Source organism: Heterodontus francisci, chromosome 30, assembly GCF_036365525.1.
Source record: "Heterodontus francisci isolate sHetFra1 chromosome 30, sHetFra1.hap1, whole genome shotgun sequence".
In the NCBI taxonomy this organism is placed as follows: domain Eukaryota; kingdom Metazoa; phylum Chordata; class Chondrichthyes; order Heterodontiformes; family Heterodontidae; genus Heterodontus; species Heterodontus francisci.
This window is the reverse complement of record NC_090400.1, coordinates 28,369,547-28,378,904: the sequence shown is the minus strand read 5'-3', so window position 1 is coordinate 28,378,904 and position 9,358 is coordinate 28,369,547.

The window sequence follows — 9,358 nt, the reverse complement described above, 5'->3', positions numbered from 1 at the left end:
CCATGTTAAGTTTTTTTGGAACTACATTAATACACATTAAGTATTCATTTAACTTGTACAAGTTGACCATGTTGTCTTCAATGAGAGCCTACAACGAATGAATGAATTAGCAATTACAATTTTTAATCCTTAACCACTTTAATTGAGATTCTTTACAAAGTGTGTTCTGTTTGAGTTTTTCCTTTTCTTATAAATATATTTAATTAAAATATATATTGAAATCTAGTGATAGCTTTTTTTGATTTGTGTGCATTTATACAGCAGTGGGGTGCCCATCAAGCACACTGCCCTAGATGGTGTCGAACATCTTGAGTGTTGGTAGAGCTGCACTCGTCTGGGCAAGTGGCAAATTTACATCACACTCTTGACTTGTGCTTTGTAGGTGGTGGAAAGTCTTTGGGGAGTTAGGTAACTCACTAGCTACAGAACACCTGGCCTCTGATCTGCTCTTGTAGCCACAGCATTTAGGTGTCTGGTCCAGTAAAATTTCTTGTCAATGGTGACCCCCAGGATGTTGACTATGGGGGATTTAATGATGGTGGTGCCATCAAATTTGAAGGGTAGGTGGCCTAACACGTGTGTTACTTGCTACTTATCAACCCAAGCCTGGATGTTATCCAGTCTTGCTGCAGGTTGGCACAACTGCTTCACTATCTGAGGAATTGCAAACAGAACTGAACATTGCAATCATCAGCGAGTATCCCTGCATCTGACTTTATGATGGAGGGAAGGTCATTGATGAAACAGTTGAAGCTGGATGGGCCCAAAACACTGCCCTGTGGAACTCTGGCAGCGATGTCTTGGTGATCAAGTGGTTTGATACAACTGAGTGGTTTGCCAGGCCATTGGTATGAATCTGGAGTTGCATAACGGTAGCAGAGTACCTTCTACTCTGAGTACCAGGATATTAGTGACCTAGGTGGGTTTTTATGATGCTCTGATAGCTTCATAATCGCCATTATTGATACTGATTCAGATTTTTTTTTTGCCATGGTGCGATATGAATTTACCTTGTTTGAATTCTTAGTCCAGACCTCTGGATTACTAATGGATCAGATCAAAGCTCTGCATGAAGCCTGCCAACCCGAAGGAGAAGAACACTGAGCCACAGGCATTACTTTGCAAAGGATAGTTAGCAAACACCACACCTATTTTCAAACACTGAGGATGTGCAACAGGTGGCAGGAGTCATTGTTGAGTCCAGTGTCATCCTGTGATATAAGGGAAGTTTTGTCCTTCTTGCACCTTCCCTGGAGCATATGGCAGCTCCAGGCATATCTGCAACTGTATCTCCGAGCATGAGTAGCCGAGGACAAGCATGTTGATCCTCTACAATGCAGAGACTTTGAAGTCTTAGAGGAGGGACTGCAGAAAGTGTAGGGGCAGAGAATGACTGGTAATATAGTAAAAGCCTTATTTATTTTATGCAATTCCTTGAAGTGTCATATTTACTGTAATTTTCCCTGTCACTTTGTTGATTTGATAGTATAGAATTTGACTTATTCAGTGAATCAGTGGCTTTGATGATAATGCACGCTGCATCAGCTATCTTAATATGCTTATATGACCATATTTTTAATTAATATAAGAAACTGAAGCAAAGCAGTGGGAGAGAGCATAGGGGAGGAGTGAAAGGGTGCAGAGAAAAACAAGTGAGGAGAAAGGGCAATAGAATAAATAATTGAGGGCTGCAGACTAGCTAAGAACTGAATACAGTCAATAAAACCCTAGATACCAAATGAGAAATATTAATTTCATCGGTTGGAAACTTACATTGGACTTTTAATGGAGAAAATCTTGCAGTTAACTTTTTTTTTTAAACTAGCAGCCAAGCTGGCCACCGCAATTTGCATCTGAAACACCTTTTTCATATTCAAAAGAACCACCCGCTACCAGAGGTTTGCACAGCATGGACCCGGGACAATGGCTTGCTCTAAGTGATTGAATTACCGAAAATAACTTCATTAACATGGCAGTCAAGACAATCCTCATACATTGACTTTGAAAGAGAATCCCCTCCAAGTGTAAACTGGTATCCTGGGACCTGTGGGGCCAATTCCTAACCTTGAATTTCATTAGAAGTTTCCAGAAAACCTAAAGCAGCCATGTGACTGTCTGTCCATCTCAGGGGAAGCTGGTTTTGTTTCCCTTGGACAAAGAGACAAGCAGTAACTCGGTGTGTGCAGCAACAGAAGGCTCCATGCTTCCCTTTCTCCAGAAAACATAAAGTTGAAAACCGTCTGTGACTGTGGACCCACCAAGCCTACAGACTGCGACAGCCAGAGATCAGGGGAAGAGAGCCAACTACAATTCTGCCTCCAAGAAAACCCTGAGCAAAGCGGGCCAACCACAAAGTGCACTTTGACCAGGCAAGGACTTCAAGAATACAGCTTCAGCCGGAAAAATACTGAATCATCCACTGCACAGACTTTATTTAAGTTCCATTTATTCTGGCCTCTAATCCAACCACCAAATGTTATTTTTTCCCTCTGTAAGCTAGCTGTGTGATTCTCATGTGAGTGTGAATGTGTAGCATTATTTTTATTATTTTTAAATTGGGGTTAGATTGTTAAGTGTAATAACCTACCCTCTTTCTTGTTTAAACTCAAGAAAACCTGTCCGATTGGTTCTTTCACATTCACAGTAAAGGTAAAAGCTAAAACACTCACACAACCACAACACTTCAGCACAACCTCTGTTTAAAGAGGAATAAACGCTGTTGCGGTCAACTAAGAGGAAGGGCAAGAGGGGAGTCTGTGACCCCCGCCTCACATGGCCGTAACAATACAGAAACAAATGGACAGGACATCAACGTGCCAGAAAAAAGTACCTCCAACTGAAGAAATAAAACCAAATATATAAAACACTCTTATTTAAGTAACAAGTTACTTGCCTGGCTAATTCACAATAAACGGGAGGATATTGAGAGGGGTAGAAGAAGTGCGAGACCTTGGAGTGCATGTTCACAGATCCCTGAAGGTGGCAGGATAGGTAGTTAGAGTGGTGAAGAAGGCATATGGAATACTTTCCCTTATTGGCTGAGGTATAGAATACAAAAGCAGGGATTTAATGCTGAAACTGTATAAAACGCTGGTTAGGCCACAACTGGAGTACTGTGCACAATTCTGGTCACCACATTATAGGAAGGACATAATTGCTCGAGAGAGTGCAGAGGAGATTTACAAGAATGTTACCAGGGCTTGAAAGTTGCATCTATGAGGAACCACTGGTGCAAAAGTAAAATGGGAAAGGTAGCCAAACCATGGCTTACAAGGGAAATTAGAGATAGCATTAGATGCAAGGAGGAGGCATACAAATTCGCCAGAAAAAAACAACAGACCTGAGGATTGGGAGCAGTTTAGAATTCAGCAAAGGAGGACCTCAAGGGATTGATTAAGAAGGGGAAAATAGAGTACGAGAGTAAGCTTGCAGGGAACATAAAAACTGACTAAAAGTTTCTATAGGTATGTGAAGAAAAAAAGATTGGTGAAGACAAATGTAGGTCCCGTACAGTCAGAAACGGGAATTTATTATGGGGATCAAAGAAATGGCTGACCAACTAAATGCATACTTTGGTTCTGTCTTCACAAAGGAGGACCCAAATAACATACCAGAAATGTTGGGGAACACAGGGTTTAGTGAGAGGGAGGAACTGAAGGAAATCAGTATTAGTGGAGAAATGGTGTTGGGGAAATTGATGGGATTGAAGGCTTATGAATCCCCAGGGCCTGAAAATCTACATCCCAGAGTACTTAAGGAAGTGGCCCCAGAAATAGTGGATGCATTGGTGGTCATCTTTCAAGAATCTATAGACTCTGGAACAGATTGGAGGGTAGCTAATGTAACCCCACTATTTAAAAAGGGAGGTAGAGAGAAAACAGGGAATTATAGACCAGTCAGTCTGACGTCAGTAGTGGGGAAAATTCTAGAGTCCATTATCAAAGATTTTACAGCAGAGCACTTGGAGAACAGTAGTAGAATCGGACAGAGTCAGCACGGATTTACGAAAGGGAAATCATGCTTGACAAATCTATTAGAATTCTTTGAGGATGTAACTAGTAGAGTTGATGAGAGGGAGCCGGTGGATGTGGTTTATTAGGACTTTCAGAAGGCTTTCAACAAAGTCCCACATAAGAGGTTAGCGTGTAAAATTAAAACACATGGGATTGGGGGTAGTGTATTGCGATGGATAGAAAATTGGTTGGCAGACAGGAAACAAAGAGTAGGAATAAACAGGTCTTTTTCCGAATGGCAGGCTAGTGGGGTACCGCAGGGATTGGTACTGGGACCCCAGCTATTCAGAATATATATTAATGATTTAGATAAGGGAACTAAATGTAATATCTCCAAATTTGCAGATGACACAAAACTGGGTGGGAGGGTGAATTGTGAGGAGGATGCAGAGAGGCTTCAGGGTGATTTGGACAAGTTGAGTGAGTGGGCAAGTGCATGGCAGATGCAGTGTAATGTGGATAAATGTGAGGTTATCCACTTTGGTAGCAAAAACAGGAAGGCAGATTATTATCTGAATGGCTATAAACTGAGAGAGGGGAATATGCAATGAGACCTGGGTGTTCTTGTACACAAGTCGCTGAAGGTAAGCATGCAGGTGCAACAGGCGGTAAAAAGGGCAAATGGTATGTTGGCCTTCATAGCGAGAGGATTTGAATGCAGGAGCAGGGATGTCGCTGCAATTATACAGGGCCTTGGTGAGGCCACACCTGGAACACAGTGTGCAGTTTTGGTCTCCTTATCTGAGGAAGGATGTTCTTGCTATAGAGGGAGTGCAGCGAAGGTTTACCAGACTGATTCCTGGGATGGTGGGACTGACATATGAGGAGAGATTGAGTCGGTTAGGATTATATTCGCTGGAGTTCAGAAGAATGAGGGGGGATCTCATAGAAACCCATAAAATTCTAACAGGACTTGACAGGGTAGATGCAGGAAGGATGTTCCCGATGGTGGGGAGTCCAGAACCAGGGTCATAGTCTAAGGATACGGGGTAAACCTTTCAGGACTGAGATGAGGAGAAATTTCTTCACCCAGAGAGTGGTGAGCCTGTGGAATTCGCTACCACAGAAAGCAGTTGAGGCCAAAACATGGTATGTTTTCAAGAAGGAGTTAGATATAGCTCTTGGGGTGAAAGAGATCAAAGGATCTGGGGGGAAAGTGGGAACAGGTTACTGAGTTGGATGATGAGCCATGATCATAATGAATGGCAGAGCAGGCTCGAAGGGCCGAATGGCCTACTCCTGCTCCTATTTTCTATGTTTCTATGAAAGATTGGATCGACTCAGGTTGTTTTCCTCAGAACAGAGGAGGCTGAGGGATAACTTAATTGAGGTGTATAAAATTATAAGGGGCCTAGATAGAGTAGACAGGAAGGACCTGTTCCCCTAGCGGAGAGGTCAATTACTAGGGGACACAGATTTAAGGTGATTGGTAGAAGGAATAGAAGGGACATGAGGAAAAACCTTTTCACCCAGAGGGTAGTGGGTGTCTGGAATTCACTGCCAGGAATGGTGGTGGAGGCAGAAACCCTCAACTCACTTAAAAGGTACCTGGACATGCACCTGAAGGCTACGGACCAGGTGCTGGAAGGTGAGATTAGATTGGGCGGCTAGTTTTTTCAGCTGCGCAGACATGATGGGCTGAATGGCCTCCTTCTGTGCTGTAATTTTTCTATGGTTCTAACTCACAGTATAAAATCCAGTAGAGAGTCAGAGCTAAAAGGGAAAAGTGCTCTAGTGTTATCCAATAGTTAGTGCCCGCAACTGCAGATTTTACAAACTAATTCAGATGGTCCCAATAGAAATGTTCTATTTCAAAGTGACAGGCACTACAGAAAAAGGGTTACATCCAAAAGCAATAGGTATTTAAATAGGAAATCCCATCAGCATATATAAAAATCACACTTTCAATTCTTTACACTAGAGGTTTGTGAGAAGGTTTCAAGCGGTCTGCCAAAAATAACCAGGGAATGTATAGAAAAAAATTCAGGCGATAATAGACCAATCAGAATCAGAGTCAGAACAAGCAGTGGCTGAGATGCCTTATCAAGCAAGAGATGCCATCCAATAATTGTGAATCAGAGCTGCAGTCTCTATGTTTGCAACTCACCATGCCTCCTTTGACAGCACCTTCCAAACCTGTGATCCTTTCCACCTAGAAGGACAAGGACAGCAGACCCATGGGAACACTGTCACCTACAAGTTCTCCTCCAAGTTACACACCATCCTGACTTGGAAATATATTGTCATTCCTTCACTGTCGCTGGATCAAAATCCTGGAATTCCCTCCCTCACAGCACTTTGGGTGTAACCACACCAGATGGACTGCAGCGGTTCAAGAAGGCAGCTTCTCAAGGGCAATTAAAGATGGGCAACAAATGCTGGCCTTGCCAGCAATGCCCACATCCCATGAAAGAATAAAGAACAAAAAGGTTTGGGTTGAAGTGTATAGATGGGAGAAACCAGTCTGTACACAAGGCAGCAGTGCCTGTTGGTGTTTGGGTGCAACGCGCAGAGGGAGAGCCTGAGGAAGACAGGGGGTAGGGCAAGGAGGTAAGATGCTGAGACTTTTCCCAGTGAACAGCAGTGAAATTCGATGGCCAGAGAAAGGTAGAGGTGCCTTGGCTCAAAGTTTCATCTCATTTCCGCTGTGACAGAATTACGTGCGCCAAATCAGCTGGCAAAATTCTCAGAGCGTTCATGTTTCCTTCGCACTTATCTCTCCTTAGTCACAGACCTGAAACGTTAATTCTGATTCTCATTCCACAGCTGCTGCCAGGCCTGCTCAGTATTTCTAGCACTTTTTTATTTTGGATTTCCAGCATCTGCAGTATTTTGCTTTTAATTATGAGATGTCTCTGGTCAGTCGGAGTGTGGAGGAGAGAATCTCAGCCAAAGGAGAAAGACAGGAGGGTAGCATTTCACAGAATTGTTACAGCACACAAGGTGGCCATTTGGCCCATCATGTCTGTGCTGGCTCTCCAAAGGATCAAAAACACAGGAAATAGGAGCAAACATAGACCACATGGCCCATCGAGCCAGCTCTGCCATTCAATACGATCATGGCTGATCTTAGGATTCAATTCCACTTTCCTGCCCGCTCCCCATATCCCAGCCTTAAATGTATTCAATGATGGAGCATCCACAATCCTCTGAGGTACAGCATTCCAAAGATTTGCAACACTTTGAGTGAAGTAATTTCTCCTCATCTCAGCACGTAATGATTGACCCTTTATCCTGAGACTGCATCCCACGTTCTAGATTCCCTGACCAGTGGGAACAATCTCTCAGCTTCAACTCGATCAAGCCCTTTCAGAATCCTGTATGTCTCAATTAGATCGCCCCTCAATCTTCTAAACTCCAGAGAAAATAGGCCCAATTTACTCAGCCTCTCATTATAGGACAACCACCTTATCCCAGGGACAATCTAGTAAATCTTCACTGCACTACCTCCAGTGCAAGCATATCCTTTCTTAAATGTGGAGACCAGAACTGCACGACGTATTCCAGATGTGGTCTCACCATGTCCAATTTTAGTAAGACTTCTTTATTCCTGTACTCCAATTCCCTTGCAATAAAAGCCAACATGCTATTTGCCTTCTTAATAGCCTGCTGCACCTGCATGTTAATTTTGTGCGTTCCTTGTATGAGTACCCCCAAGTCTCTCCGAACATGAACAATTACCAGATTCACACCTTTGAAAAATATTCTGCTTTCTATTTTTCGATCAAAGTGAACAACTTCATACTTCCCTAAATTATATTCAATTTACCATCTTGTTACCCACTCACTTAACCTGTCTATATCTCTTTGCAGCCTTTCTACACCTTCCCGCAGCTTACCTGTCCACCGAGCTTTGTATCAGCAAACTAAGATACATTACTCTCTGCCTCTTCATCCAAGTCATTAATATAGAGTGTAAATAGCTGAGGCCCCAGCACTGATTCTTGCAGCACCCCACTATTCACTGCCTGCCAACTTGAAAATGCCCCATTTATGTCCACTGTCTGCTTCCTGTCTGTTAACCAATCCTCTATCCAAGCTAATATATTACCCCAACACCGAGCCCTTATCTTGCCTATTAATTTTATTTTATTTTTTTTATTTGAGATACAGCACTGAAACAGGCCCTTCAGCCCATCGAGTCTGTGCCAACCAAGAACCACCCATTTATACTAACCCTACAGTAATCCCACATTCCCTACCACCTACCTACACTAGGGGCAATTTACAATGGCCAATTTACCTATCACCTGCAAGTCTTTGGCGGTGGGAGGAAACCGGAGCACCCGGCGAAAACCCACGCAGTCACAGGGAGAACTTGCAAACTCCACACAGGCAGTACCAGGAATTGAACCCGGGTCCCTGGAGCTGTGAAGCTGCGGTGCTAACCACGACGCCACTGGCACCTCATTGAATACCTTTTGAAAATCCAGGTATACGACATCTACTGGTTCCCCTTTATCTACCCTACTAGTTACATGCAATAACACCATGCTTTTCCAAGTGCAAGGAATTCTGGAAAATCATAGCCAGCATATCCACTATCTCTGCAGCTATCTCTTTTAGAACCCGAGGATGTAGGCCATCTGGTCCCAGGGACATGTCAGATTTTAGTCCCTCAAGTTTCTCCAATACTTTTTTTTATTGCTTTTATTTTTATTTATTTTCATTTATTGCTGGTCCAGCCAGTGACACCCACATACCAGGAACGAATAAAAAAAAAAGTTCTCATTCTTGTTTAAGACTTAGTTTATTAATAAATAGTTAATATTGTTGTTTAAAGAAACCTAGTTCGGTATGCTTTATTCTGGTGGACAAATAGTGCGCTTAATTTGGCTATTTTCCAGTAGGTGGGAAACTTTACTAATATGCAATGACCTGTGGAGTAGTGGGACTGAATTAACAGTGCATTACTCCAGCCTTGGTCGTAACATATTAATTGGGGTCTCTTGTCAAGATTCAAATCCCACGGTAATTAAGTTAATTGTGAAATAAGTAATAATTTGAAAGAAAAAATGGAAGCAGGTTTCTTATCTAAGGGTAAAGCTATACCATTGGAATGGCATTAAGTAGTTGCAGCAGTTTTTCTGGGAAAGGAGAATGTGTCCCTCAGTGACTTGACAATTTTAACCAAGATTAAACTAAAAGATTTGGTAGCACAATTGGGGTTAGAATTGAAATCAGGTGCTAAAAAAGCAGAGACAATTGACGAAATTCCCAACATTTGAAAGTGGAAGAACAAGAAGATAGCAAATCAGAAAGTGATGCAGTTGAATTGGCTAAGATACAGTTAGAAATGGAAAAACTCAGGCTTCAATAAGAGAAAGAAAAAACAATAGAAATGA